Source organism: Geotrypetes seraphini, chromosome 12, assembly GCF_902459505.1.
Source record: "Geotrypetes seraphini chromosome 12, aGeoSer1.1, whole genome shotgun sequence".
Taxonomy (NCBI): domain Eukaryota; kingdom Metazoa; phylum Chordata; class Amphibia; order Gymnophiona; family Dermophiidae; genus Geotrypetes; species Geotrypetes seraphini.
In genome coordinates this window covers 92319572-92333488 of record NC_047095.1, presented here as the reverse complement: position 1 = coordinate 92333488, position 13917 = coordinate 92319572, and the positions used below count along the sequence as shown (strand labels likewise).

At 49.7% G+C, this 13917-nt stretch overlaps 1 protein-coding gene across 1 annotated transcript in view; it reads right to left on the bottom strand.

Moving 5' to 3' along the window:
• Nucleotides 1-13917, bottom strand: part of CENPL (centromere protein L) — an 82464-nt gene that overhangs the window by 45294 nt on the left and 23253 nt on the right. The gene's annotated exons all lie outside the window — the stretch shown is intronic.

Here is a 13917-nt window from a genome sequence, read left to right as displayed (position 1 = left end):
GTAGCCGTTTGCCTGCTACCAAATAAGTAGAAGCAATAGCCTCTCGGACTCACTGAGCTAATGAAGATTTTGAGGCCGCCAGGCCTTTCCTCGGTCCTGAAAATAGAACAAAGGGATGATCTGACTTCTGAAAGTCATTAGTAACCTGAAGATAGTTCAAGAGAATTCTACGCACATCCAGCAAATATAAAGACGGAAATCGTGACCCCCCACTCTTCTTCCCTAAAAGCCGGAAGGAAGAGAGCCTGATTGACATGAAAAGACAAAACTACCTTAGGCAGAAAAGAAGGAACCGTCCGAATCGAGACCACCGAGTCCAAAAAACGTAAGAACGGATCCCTGCATGACAGAAATTGTAACTTGGACACCTGCCTTGCCGGGGCCATAGCCACCAGAAAAATCGTCTTCAAGGCAACATCCTTGATCATCGCCGAACTCGAAAGGAGCTCCTATCACCCCCCCCCCCCCCCGAAACACCTTCAAAATCAATCTGGACATGGCTTCCGCAGCGGCGGCCTAATCCTGTTGACCCCCTTAAGGAACCTCACATCTGGCTGAGACCCTAAAGAAGTATTAGACACCTTACCTCTGTAACAGGCGATAGCCGCCACTTGCACTCGAATGGAATTGCACGCTAATCCTTTGGAAACCCCCTTCTTGCAAAAATGAGAGAATATGAGACAAAGAAGCCTGAAAAGGTGAAATCCCCATTTTACAACACCAAGAGTCAAACACTCGCCAGACCCTAGCATAAGCCGTAGAAGTAGACTTTTTCTTCGCCTGCAGCAGAGTAGAAATAACCTGCTCGGAATACTCCTTCCGCTTCAGCCTTGACCTTTCAATAGCCAAGCCGTAAGACCAAAGCAGGAGGGATCTTCTCTCTGCACTGGTCCTTGTGTGAGTAAGTCTGGTGTTACCGGGAACCGAAGTGGAGGGCCGCGACAGCTTCATCAGATCCGCATACCACGGATGATGCGGCCAATCCGGGGCAATGAACACCACTGATCCCGGGAAGTATGCAATCTGATTTAATACCTGGCCTATCATCAACCAAGGAGGAAACGCATACAGCAGACAGTGTGGAGGTAATGGAAGAACCAATGCATCTATCCCTTCCAAACTCTGTTCTCTGCGCCTGCTGAAAAACCTGGGAATTTTGGCGTTGCAGCCCAAGGCCATAAGATCTATCTCTGGGAGCCCCCACTTGTAAACAATGAGCTGGAACACTTGTCGAGACAGCTCCCATTCTCCGGGACCCAACCAAGTCCTGCTGAGGAAGCCTGCTTGAATGTTGTCCTTGCCCGCAATATGCGCCGCTGACAGAAGCGTTAGAAACTTCTTTGCCCACTGCAGAAGAATATTTGCCTCTTGCATCCAACAGCCGGCTCCTCGTGCCCCCCTGTCTGTTGATATAGGCAACTGCCGTGACATTGTCTGACAGGATTCTGGTTGGTTTGCCCTGAATCAGTGGCTGAACCACACTGATCGCCCTCAGCTCCAGAAGACTGATAGACCAGTGAGCCTCCTCTGGACTCCAACTGCCCTGTGCTGAGGACTGGAGACACCGAGCCCCCCATCTTTTCAGGCTGGCATCTGTTGTAACCACTATCCAGTCTGGAGATGCCAGCGGCATGACTTTGAACAGGTGTTCTTCCTGTAGCCACCAATGCATAGCACCCAAGGCTGAATGGCTCCTGCCTAACTGGCACTCGAAATCCTGAGACATCGGAGACCACCTGGACAGGATGGACTGCTGTAACAGTCTTAAATGGAATTGAGCCCAAGGAACCACCTCTAGAGTTGCTACCATGGAACCTAAGATCTGAACATAATCCCAAACTCTTGGTTGGGGATCCTGTAACAGAAGACGGATCTCGGCCTGCAATTTCTCACCCCTGACTGGAGGCAAAAAGACTTTCCCCTGGACTGTATCGAAGAGGACACCCGGATGTTCCAACACCTGCGACGGAACCAAGGAACTCTTTGGAAAATTTATCACCCAACCTAGGGACTGCAAAACCAAAATCACTCTCTCTGTGACTCTTAAGCTTTCCTGATAGGATGGAGCCCGAATCAACCAGTCGTCTAAATATGGGTGAACCTGAATGCCCTCCCTGCGAAGAAATGCTGCCACTACCACCAATGCGGGGTGTGCATTGGTTGAAACTGAAAATGCTGACCTAGAATCGCAAAGCGAAGAAACCGGTGATGGCCAAATGGGAATATGTAGGTACGCCTCCTTGAGGTCCAAAGCTGTGAGAAACTCCCCTGGCTGCACGGCTGAAATGATTGACCTCACTGTTTCCATTCAGAAATGTCTGACATGGAGAAACTGATTTACTCTGTTGAGGTCTAGCACTGGTCTGACCGACCCTCCTTTTTTGGGAACCACAAAATAAATGGAATAGCGACCCAGGCCCCTTTGTCCAGAGGCACCGGGACCACTGCCCCCAAGTTCAAACAACCCCAGGGGTGAACTTCTCACTGCCTCCATTTTGTACCCTGAACACTGGGACTCCAAGAAAGAATCTACGACGGGACAGAAGAATTCCAACTTGTAACCTACCCAAATAATATTGAGTACCAATTAATTTGACGTTATGTTGGCCCATTCCGCCAGGAAGGAGGACAACCACCCCCCCTCCTCCCCATATGACCAATGGAAGGAGCCAACATCCCATCATTGGCTCGGACAAGAGGATTGAGGACGGGCAGGCTGGGAAGAAGTGGGCTTGACAAGACGAAAGGACTGCTTTTGAGAAAACCCAGACTTTGAATTATAAGACGCACTAAATGAGGCTCTGTACACCTTCCCTGGCCTATATCTCCTGGCATCCCTAAAGCGTAGCCTAGCACAGGTGTAGGAAATTCCAATCCTTGAGAGCCGGAGCCAGGTCAGGTTTTCAGGAAATCCACAATAAATACGCATGAGATAGATTTGCATCTCAAGGGACTTGAACAAACTAGGGGAATGGGCGACGAGATGGCAGATGAAGTTCAACGTTGAGAAATGTAAAGTATTGCATGTGGGACGCAGAAACCTGAGGTACAATGGGAGGGATGTTATTAAATGAGAGTACCCAAGAAAGGGACTTGGGGGTAATGGTGGACATGACAATGAAGCTGACGGCACAGTGCGCAGCGGCTGAAAAGAGAGCGAATAGAATGCTAGGTATAATCAAGAAGGGTATTGCAATCAGGACGAAAGAAGTTATCCTGCCGCTGTATCGGGCGATGGTGCGCCCGCATCTGGAATACTGCGTCCAATATTGGTCGCCGTACCTTAAGAAGGACATGGCGTTACTCGAGAGGGTTCAGAGGAGAGCGACACGTCTGATAAAAGGAATGAAAAACCTTTCATACGCTGAGAGATTGGAGAAACTGGGTCTCTTTTCCCTGGAGAAGAGGAGACTTAGAGGGGATATGATAGAGACTTACAAGATCATGAAGGGCATAGAAAAAGTAGAGAGGGACAGATTCTTCAAACTTTCGAAAAATAAAAAAAAAAGAGTGCATTCGAAAAAGTTGAAAGGGGACAGATTCAAAACAAATACTAGGAAGTTCTTTACCCAACGTGTGGTGGACACCTGGAATGCGCTTCCAGAGGACGTAATAGGGCAGAGTACAGTACTGGGGTTTAAGAAACGATTGGACAATTTCCTGCTGGAAAAGAGGATAGAAGGATATTAATAGAGGATTACTGCACAGATCCTGGACCTGTTGGGCCGCCGCGTGAGTGGACTGCTGGGCACGATGGACCTCAGGTCTCCGACACAGCAGAGGCATTGCTTATATTCATTGTGGATATCCTGAAAACCTGACCTGGCTCCGGCTCTCGAGGACCGGAATTGCCTACCCCTGGCCTAGCAAAAGACAATCTACCTGCTCCCCAAGGCCTGTCCTCCGGCAACCGCTGGGATTTGGCATCATCAAAATCCTTCACCAGTTTATCCAGTTCTGTACCAAACAACAACTGGCCTTTAAAGGGGAGCCAGCGCGGCACACGCGGTGCCGAAGAGAGAGGAGAGAAGGGAAGCAGGAAGCAGAGGAGACAGGCAGCGTTGGTGCCGGGCACCGAAGCAAGCAGGAGGAGGAAGACAGTAGGCTCGGGGTAGCGGCGAGAGTTCGCTCCGCCCCCCCCAAGCGTCACAGGCAGCGCCGGACTCCCCCTTGAAAAGGGGAGGAGCCAGCGCGGCACACGCGGTGCCGAAGAGAGAGGAGAGAAGGGAAGCAGGAAGCAGAGGAGACAGGCAGCGTTGGTGCCGGGCACCGAAGCAAGCAGGAGGAGGAAGACAGTAGGCTCGGGGTAGCGGCGAGAGTTCGCTCCGCCCCCCCCCAAGCGTCACAGGCAGCGCCGGACTCCCCCTTGAAAAGGGGAGGAGCCAGCGCGGCACACGCGGTGCCGAAGAGAGAGGAGAGAAGGGAAGCAGGAAGCAGAGGAGACAGGCAGCGTTGGTGCCGGGCACCGAAGCAAGCAGGAGGAGGAAGACAGTAGGCTCGGGGTAGCGGCGAGAGTTCGCTCCGCCCCCCCCAAGCGTCACAGGCAGCGCCGGACTCCCCCTTGAAAAGGGGAGGAGCCAGCGCGGCACACGCGGTGCCGAAGAGAGAGGAGAGAAGGGAAGCAGGAAGCAGAGGAGACAGGCAGCGTTGGTGCCGGGCACCGAAGCAAGCAGGAGGAGGAAGACAGTAGGCTCGGGGTAGCGGCGAGAGTTCGCTCCGCCCCCCCCAAGCGTCACAGGCAGCGCCGGACTCCCCCTTGAAAAGGGGAGGAGCCAGCGCGGCACACGCGGTGCCGAAGAGAGAGGAGAGAAGGGAAGCAGGAAGCAGAGGAGACAGGCAGCGTTGGTGCCGGGCACCGAAGCAAGCAGGAGGAGGAAGACAGTAGGCTCGGGGTAGCGGCGAGAGTTCGCTCCGCCCCCCCCAAGCATCACAGGCAGCGCCGGACTCCCCCTTGAAAAGGGGAGGAGCCAGCGCGGCACACGCGGTGCCGAAGAGAGAGGAGAGAAGGGAAGCAGGAAGCAGAGGAGACAGGCAGCGTTGGTGCCGGGCACCGAAGCAAGCAGGAGGAGGAAGACAGTAGGCTCGGGGTAGCGGCGAGAGTTCGCTCCGCCCCCCCCAAGCGTCACAGGCAGCGCCGGACTCCCCCTTGAAAAGGGGAGGAGCCAGCGCGGCACACGCGGTGCCGAAGAGAGAGGAGAGAAGGGAAGCAGGAAGCAGAGGAGACAGGCAGCGTTGGTGCCGGGCACCGAAGCAAGCAGGAGGAGGAAGACAGTAGGCTCGGGGTAGCGGCGAGAGTTCGCTCCGCCCCCCCCAAGCGTCACAGGCAGCGCCGGACTCCCCCTTGAAAAGGGGAGGAGCCAACGGCGCCCAGCCGTTCGGCGCGCGGCGAAGGCGTGCGGTAAAGGCGCTCGCCTTAGCGAGAGCGCCTTTGCGAAGGGCCTTGCAAGGGACGAGCGCTACTCTCAAGAACACCAGAGGAGAACAGACCGGTAAGGAACCGACAACCACAGAAGGTAAGGAAGAGACAGACACAAAAGAAACCAACCCGCACATACAATCAAGGTGAGGTAGAGCAGAGACAGCACACACGAGAGAGACAACAAGGCAAGCAACACAAGGAAGCAGCAGGCAAGGGACACAAGCACACAAAGGCACAGGCACTGTAACACAAACAGACTCACTCAAATAGGAAGCTTGCAGTCAGGAAGTCAGAAGGTAAGGGGGAGGTAGGATCAGTAGGAAAAAGAGCAGCAGTAGGTCACAACAAATCACTCAGACAACCCACGAGTGAAGCACGAAATGGAAGCCCAAAGAAGTCAGAAGATGAGCTTTCCTGTCTTCTGCATCGACTGCAATATGTATGACTACCTCCCTTCGGGGATCCAGGCATACATTTGCGATCGATGCATGGAGATGGATAGCTTGAAATGTCAGGTAAGACTATTGGAGGGAACAGTGATGGAACTCGAAGACAGAATCCGAGCACAAGGGAAGATTCTAGTGGAGTACAGCCCAAACGACGAGGTCAAGGATCTAGAAACGTTCATAGAGGAAGCCCATCAGCACCACGTAGAGATCCCAGGGCTGGAAAACTGTACTCAGGAAACACATGTGAGGAGAGAAGACATCCATGCAAACACAGAAGAAAACGAAGACGAGATAGGAGACAACCGCACAACAGGAGGAATAGTGAGAGCACAGGAAGATGTCCCCCCACCCAAAGAACAGGAAACAATTTCAAGAGTATCATTGGAGGAAGATGACTGGCCCTACTCCAAGGACGTGGACCTACGCCCCCCAAGGAACTCCCGAATAAAGAAGATGGGGATCATCGTAGGCGACTCCATTATACGACACGTGGACAGCCACACCGCAGGAGGAAGAGAGGACAGAGTCGTCACCTGTCTGCCTGGAGCAAGAGTAAAGGATGTGACCAGCAGGATCTCCAGGATCATAGATGGCGCACGGGGAGTGGACACCGCTGTGCTTATCCACGTGGGAACAAATGATGTGAGCGGGCGGAAGTATGACAGGGAAGAGATGAAGGGCCAGCTCCGCTCACTCGGAAGACAATTGAAGATCAGGGAGGTGAAGGTGGCCTTCTCTGAAATCCTCCCTGTACCAAGAGCAGATGGAAAGAGACAAGGGGAATTGCAAGTGATCAACGCCTGGATGAGACGATGGTGCGAAGACGAAGGCTTCGACTTCGTGCGCAACTGGACGGCGTTCTGGGGAAAAAGCAAGTACTACAGAAGGGATGGACTACACCTCAACAAGGAAGGAGCAAGAGTTTTGGCAGGCAACATGAAGAAAGCAATAGAGAAGGCTTTAAACTGAAGGACAGGGGAAAGCCGACAGTCGACAACCGGTCGATGGCACGGACAACAGGATGCCCCGACGTAGGAACAAAGGACCACTACTCATACACAAGAGAGGTCGACCTCACAGCCAACAAAGGAGAACAAGCAGGAAAGGACAACTCAGACACAGGAGGGGATGACCACACAGCAAACATGGGAGATAACACAGGAGCAGTAAAGGATACCGTAAATGAAACTGTAAGGACAGCCAAGAGTAGAAGGTCCAAAAAGGTAACACGAAGGGAACTTAGATGTATGTATACAAATGCTAGAAGTCTAGGAAACAAAATGGGAGAACTAGAGACGATAGCAAGACATGAGAACATGGATATCATTGGCATAACAGAAACATGGTGGAATGAAGAAAACAAATGGGACACAGTACTACAGGGATACAAACTATATAGAAGAGATCGAGAAGGGCAGAAAGGTGGAGGTATTGCCCTATATGTTAAGGAAGAAATAGATTCTGTTGGAATGAGTACAACAGACAGGAAAGAGAAGCTGGAGTCCCTCTGGATCAAAATTCCTGGTCGCAATGGCGCAGATATAAAAATTGGCCTTTACTATCGTCCCCCAGGACAGGCGGAAGTCACTGACTCAGAAATGATGGAGGAAATCAAACAAGTATGCAAGACAGGCAATGTAGTTATATTGGGAGACTTCAATTTCCCAGGAATAGACTGGAAACTAGGAGCCTCCAACTGCGGCAAGGAGGCCAAGTTCCTGGAGGTGCTAGGGGATTGCTTCCTGGAGCAAATGGTAAAAGAGCCGACAAGAGGCGACGCCACCTTGGACTTGGTCCTAAATGGTCTCACTGGACCGATAACAGAAGTAGAAGTCATGGTTCCACTGGGAACGAGTGATCACAATGTAATCAACTTTAAACTTGACATCGGGAAAGGGAAACATGTCAAAACCTTAACCACCACCTTAAACTTTAAAAAGGGTAAATACGATTGCATGAGAGCCATGGTAACAAAACGACTCGAGAAGATGGTGGACAAACTTGAAACAGTAGATCAGGCATGGTGCCTATTGAAAAATACTATTGCAGAAGCACAAGATCTCTACATTCCGAGGATTTCCAAAGATCGGAGAACTAAAGGCAAAAGAGAACCGGCATGGCTTACCATACAGGTGAAGGAAGCCATAAAGGTAAAGAAGGACTCTTTCAAAAAATGGAAATGCACGAAGACAACCGAAGCCTGGAACAAACATAAAGATGAACAGAAGAAATGTCACAAGGCGGTGAGGGAAGCAAAACAGGACTATGAGGAAAAAATAGCCCGGGAGGCCAAAAACTTCAAGCCCTTCTTTAGATACGTGAAAGGGAAAAAACCTGCAAAAGAGGCAGTGGGACCCCTGGACGACAAGGGAAGAAAAGGGTACATCAAGGAAGATAAACAAATCGCAGACAAACTAAATTCCTTCTTTGCGTCCGTTTTTACGAAGGAGGACACCTCAACAATACCTGAAGCGGAGAAAGTGTTTGCAGGAGAAATAGAAGACAGCCTCACCACAGTTGAAGTGGACTTAGCCCAGATATACTATCAGATCGACAAACTTAAAAGTGACAAATCACCTGGACCGGATGAAATTCACCCGAGAGTCTTGAAGGAATTGAAGATTGAAATTGGAGAGTTATTGCAAAAACTTGCAAACCTGTCAATCAGAACTGGTCAGATACCAGACGACTGGAGGAAAGCGAACGTCACGCCAATTTTCAAAAAAGGATCGAGAGGAGAACCGGGCAACTATAGACCTGTGAGTCTTACGTCTGTCCCCGGCAAGATGATTGAATCACTGATCAAGGATAGCATAGTTCAGCACTTGGACACACACGACTTGATGAAACCCAGTCAACATGGATTCAGGAAAGGGAAATCGTGTCTGACGAATTTACTCCAATTCTTTGAGACCGTGAACGAGCAAATTGATAGTGGAAAGCCGGTGGACATAATATACTTGGACTTCCAGAAAGCATTTGACAAAGTTCCACACGAAAGACTTCTCAGGAAGCTACAAAGCCATGGCATAGAGGGAGATATACAAAGATGGATAGGCAAATGGCTGGAAAACCGAAAGCAGAGAGTGGGCATAAATGGGAAGTTCTCCGACTGGGAGAGAGTGACTAGTGGTGTGCCCCAGGGCTCGGTACTTGGGCCGATCCTTTTTAATATTTATATCAATGACCTGGAAAACGGAACATCCAGTGAGATCATCAAGTTTGCAGACGACACAAAACTCTGCCGGGCAATCAGATCGCAGGAGGACAGTGAGGAACTCCAGAGCGATTTGTGTCGGTTAGAAAAATGGGCGGAGAAATGGCAGATGAAGTTCAACGTGGAGAAATGCAAGGTAATGCATTTAGGCAGTAAAAATAAGGAATACGAGTACAGAATGTCAGGTGCAACTCTGGGGAAAAGTGAACAAGAAAGAGATCTGGGTGTACTGATAGATAGGACCCTGAAGCCGTCGGCACAATGCGTGGCAGCGGCAAATAAGGCAAATAGAATGTTGGGCATGATAAAGAAAGGAATCTCGAGTAGATCGGAGAAAGTTATAATGCCGCTTTATAGGGCAATGGTCAGACCCCACTTGGAATACTGCGTCCAACATTGGTCTCCCTACCTAAAGAAGGATATAAAACTGCTGGAGAGGGTGCAGAGACGAGCAACTAAACTAGTGAAGGGTATGGAGAAACTGGAATATGAGGATCGACTTAAAACACTGGGATTGTTCTCCCTTGAGAAAAGGAGACTGCGTGGGGATATGATCGAGACCTTCAAAATACTGAAAGGAATTGACAAAATAGAGCAGAGAAGATTATTTACAATGTCCAATTTGACACGGACAAGAGGACATGAAATGAAGCTAAGGGGGGGCAAGTTCAGGACCAATGTCAGGAAGTTCTGCTTCACACAGAGAGTGGTTGACATCTGGAATACTCTCCCAGGGGAGATTATTGCGGAATCGACAGTCCTAGGTTTCAAAAGCAAACTAGATGCATATCTCCTTGAGATAGGCATATAAAGATATGGTTGGCTATAAAATAAGCCAGGTGAATACCTAGCAGGGCCTCCGCGTGTGCGGATCGCCGGACTTGATGGACCGAAGGTCTGATCCGGAGATGGCGCTTCTTATGTTCTTATGTTCTCACTAAGTAAGATTTAGATGCGGTGTCTGTTGCCCAATCTCACAGCCACAAATGTCGTCTGGAGACCACTGATAGAGCCATTTGCTTAACTGAGGCCCTGACCATATCATATGGGCATCTGCCAGATATGCCAGCCCTGACTCCACTTCCAGGAAACCCTTGGGGCAACAAGTCCTGACGCCATCAGACCATCCGTGATCTGCTGGACCCACTGAAGACAAGCCCATGCCGTATAAGAACTGCACACGGCTGCCTGTAGAGTCAGGGCTGCCACTCCAAAAGATGCTTTCAAGGAAGCTTCAATTCTCTTATCCTGAGGATCTCTAAGTGCCACTCCACATTCTACAGGCAGAGTGGTCTTCCTAGCTATGGCTGCTACTAGCACATCCATCCTGGGCAGCCTGAAGTTCACTAAATCCTCCTCAGCTACCGGATACAATTATCTCATAGCCTTGGCTACCTTGAGCCCATATTCTGGTGTGACCCATTCCGCAGCATGGCCTCCTGCACTGGAAACGATCTAGGAGGCCTCCTAGTGCCCGCCATTAAGGGGCTGAGTATTGTCGCCACCCCTGGGTCTGGCTGAGAAATGTGAAGGCACTCCAAGGCCTTAGAAACATATGCAGACAGTTCCTCTTTATGGAATAACCGCAAAACTCCCGGATCATCACCCTCAGCTACTACCAATTCATCCAACTCTGGGCCTCGGGCCCACTGGAATCTCCAGTGACCCCAAACAAAGTGAGAGCTAGATTCAGGCGAGAATCCTGCTCTTCCTCTGTCTATCATAATCTTGCACTGCTTGGCCCTGTCTTCCCCTGCATCAGCTTGAGGCTGGATCTGCCTCAAGCGCCGGAACCGAGGCGTCCCCTGCCCCTTCTCCCTCTTTACCAGAGTTTGCCTTCTGTAACAAAAAGGCTTTGTGCATTGCAAAGATAAACTCCGGGGAGAAAGGCAGAGAATCAGACTGCCAACCTTCCAACCCTGGTTTGCTCTGCACCTCCCCCCCCCAACCATCGAACTCGCTCTGGCTAACAACCATCTCCGAAGAGGCCTGCTCTTGCACTGAAGCTTTCAAAACTGCAGCAGCTGCGTCGGATGCGTGGGAAAAAGATGCGCCCTCTAGCGCTGCCAAATTCAACCCCGTGTCCCCTGCACAACCAGCCACACAAATTCCCGCCGGCGTCCACTTCCCACAGTGGGAACATTGCTTAACTGCCTCGGCTCGCAACCAGGCACAAACAAAACCAACAAAAAAGACTCAAAATACTCACGCACTCCTTATCTTACCGGAAGGCAAAAGGGAGAAGCTTGCACTGCAGCAGCCTATGGATGCCTGCACCCAGGGTGGGTTTTTTAAACAAAATATGGGAAAGGAACCGCAGCCGCCCCCCCCCCCCCCATAGCTTCTCTACAATGGTAGGGAGGGTGGGGAAGGGACCTGGGTGAACCCAGATGTTGTCCCAAAGTTGGTCCAGCCCGGCCAACACCCCAAGGCTGAACTGAAGCCGCAGCAAGCCTTCCATCCTCCGGAGCAGGAACCAGAATGATAGACACCATCCAACCTGCTGGAGATAGAGCATACTGATTGGCAAGAGGGAGTTCCATCCAGATATACTCCTGAAAATCAGGGCTCTATCTCCACCTGCTGGTAGGTATGTGCTATCTCACTGGTCTCTGGATTCATCTGCTGCCGACGCTGTGTATGGCCGTTTGGTGGAGGATGGGCAGGGGAGGGCTTCAATGGCTGGGAGGGTGTAGATGGGCTGGAGTAAGTCTTAACAGAGATTTTGGCAGTTGGAACCCAAGCACAGTACCGGGTAAAGCTTTGGATTCTTGCCCAGAAATAGCTAAGAAGAAAAATTTAAAAAAAAAAAAAAAAAATTTAAATTGAATCAGGTTGGGCAGACTGGATGGACCATTTATCTGCCGTCATCTACTATGTTACTATGTTTCCTATGTGCTAAGGCTATTTATAGTTCAGTTATCAAAAATGGCGTCTAAGCATTGCATCATTTTCTCATGGTCTACCAAGTCGAATGCAGAGCTCATGTCGAATTGCATGATCAGGGCGTTGAGGCCTTTACTAAATAATAGGCGCAGATAGTCTAGGATGGCAGCGATTACTGTCTCCGTACTGAATAGGGTTCTAAAGCCGGATTTAGTTTCATGCAGGAAAGAGAATTGATTAAGGTAGTCCATTAGTTGGGTGTGTACTAGTCATTCCATGATTTTTACAATGAATGGGATAGATGCTATTGGTCTGTAGTTTGTTATTAGCGCTGAGGATTCTTTTCTATTTTTTGGGATGGGGGTTATTATTATGTGGCCATTGTTAGTGAGGAAAGTCCCAATTTTTAGGTTGTGGGTTAGGTAGTGTAATAGCGATATTTTGAATTCTGGTGGTGCCACTTTCATATCTCCGGAGGACACGTATCTAGGATGCAGTGAGATTTAGAGTATTTGTTGCACTGAAGCTAGAAAGGAACTCCAGATCATGTCTGTAGGTATTTCATTGTAGTAGGCAGGTGAACTCCAGTCTGACAGGGTGGGGTGTAGGACTCAAATACCCTTATTCCAGAAAGATTATTGGAGTTATTTAATCTTCCTTTCTGGTTCAAAGGGCATGAGTCCTGACAATAGGTGCATCAAAGCAGTCTTCTGATCCTAAGGTGGACAGATGAGCATGCCCTTAACACCAAAGACCCAAAAGCGGTATCCTTCCTCGCTGCCACATCTACACCATAAAACTTTGTAAATTTATGGAAGGTAGACCATGTAGCTGCTCAAAAAATTTCTTCAAGAGGAATTGCTCATGTCTCCACCCATGAAGACGCCACACCTCTAGTAGAGTTTGCTTTCAAAGAAATTGGCAGCTGTTCACCACAGCTAATGTATGCCATTGAAATAGCCATACAAATCCATCTGGAGATGGTCACCTTAGATGCTGGCTTGCCTAGTCTAACAGCACTGGTAAAGACAAAAAGATGATCTGACAAACAAAACTCATTGGTTACTTCTAGGTATCGAAGAAGATTTCTCCGTACATCCAGCAATTCCAAAACTTTATCCCTCTTCTTGGAACCTATGGTCTGAAAGTGGGTAACCTGACTTCCTGATTGACTTGGAGTGTCGACACCACCTTCAGTATAAACAAAGGGCCTGTATGACTAAAACTCCTATGAAAGTGCCTGTATTTCCAAGACTCTCCTTGCAGAGACAATAACTACCAGAAAAACTGTCTTCCCTGTCAGATTCAGGAGTGATACCTCCTTTAAAGGATTGAAGGGCACCTTACTAAAGCCACTCAGGAAAATTTTAAGGTTCCAAGAGGGAAATAGCTGACTTACCGGGTGCCTCAATCTGAGTGTCCCCTTTCAAAAATCTGACTATATCCAGATGCAAAGCCAAGGAACTCTGATCCACTCAGGCTCTGAAACACGAAAGACCTGCAACTTGTACTTTAAGGGTAGACAATGACACAATGACAGAATTCATCACCATTCCCGTCCACATGGATAACTATGGAAAATCATCCCATACATTCTTTAGTGTATCTCACCTCAGTCCTTCCACACCAGCATTCTTTAATACAAGGCAGATATGCAAAAGCGGAAGCGTGATGGTGATGGGAGACTTCAACTACCCTGGGATAGACTGGAGTATTGGACACTCAAACTGCACAAGGGAGACCAAATTCCTGGAAACCACGAGGGACTGTTTCATGGAACAGCTGGTCACGGAACCAACACGGGGGGATGCAACTCTCGACCTAATCCTCAATGGACTAGGGGGACCTGCAAAGGAGGTGGCGGTGCTAGAACCCCTAGGAAACAGCGATCACAACATGATCCAGTGCAAGCTGGAAATTGGACCATCAAAGGTGAAAAGATCCAC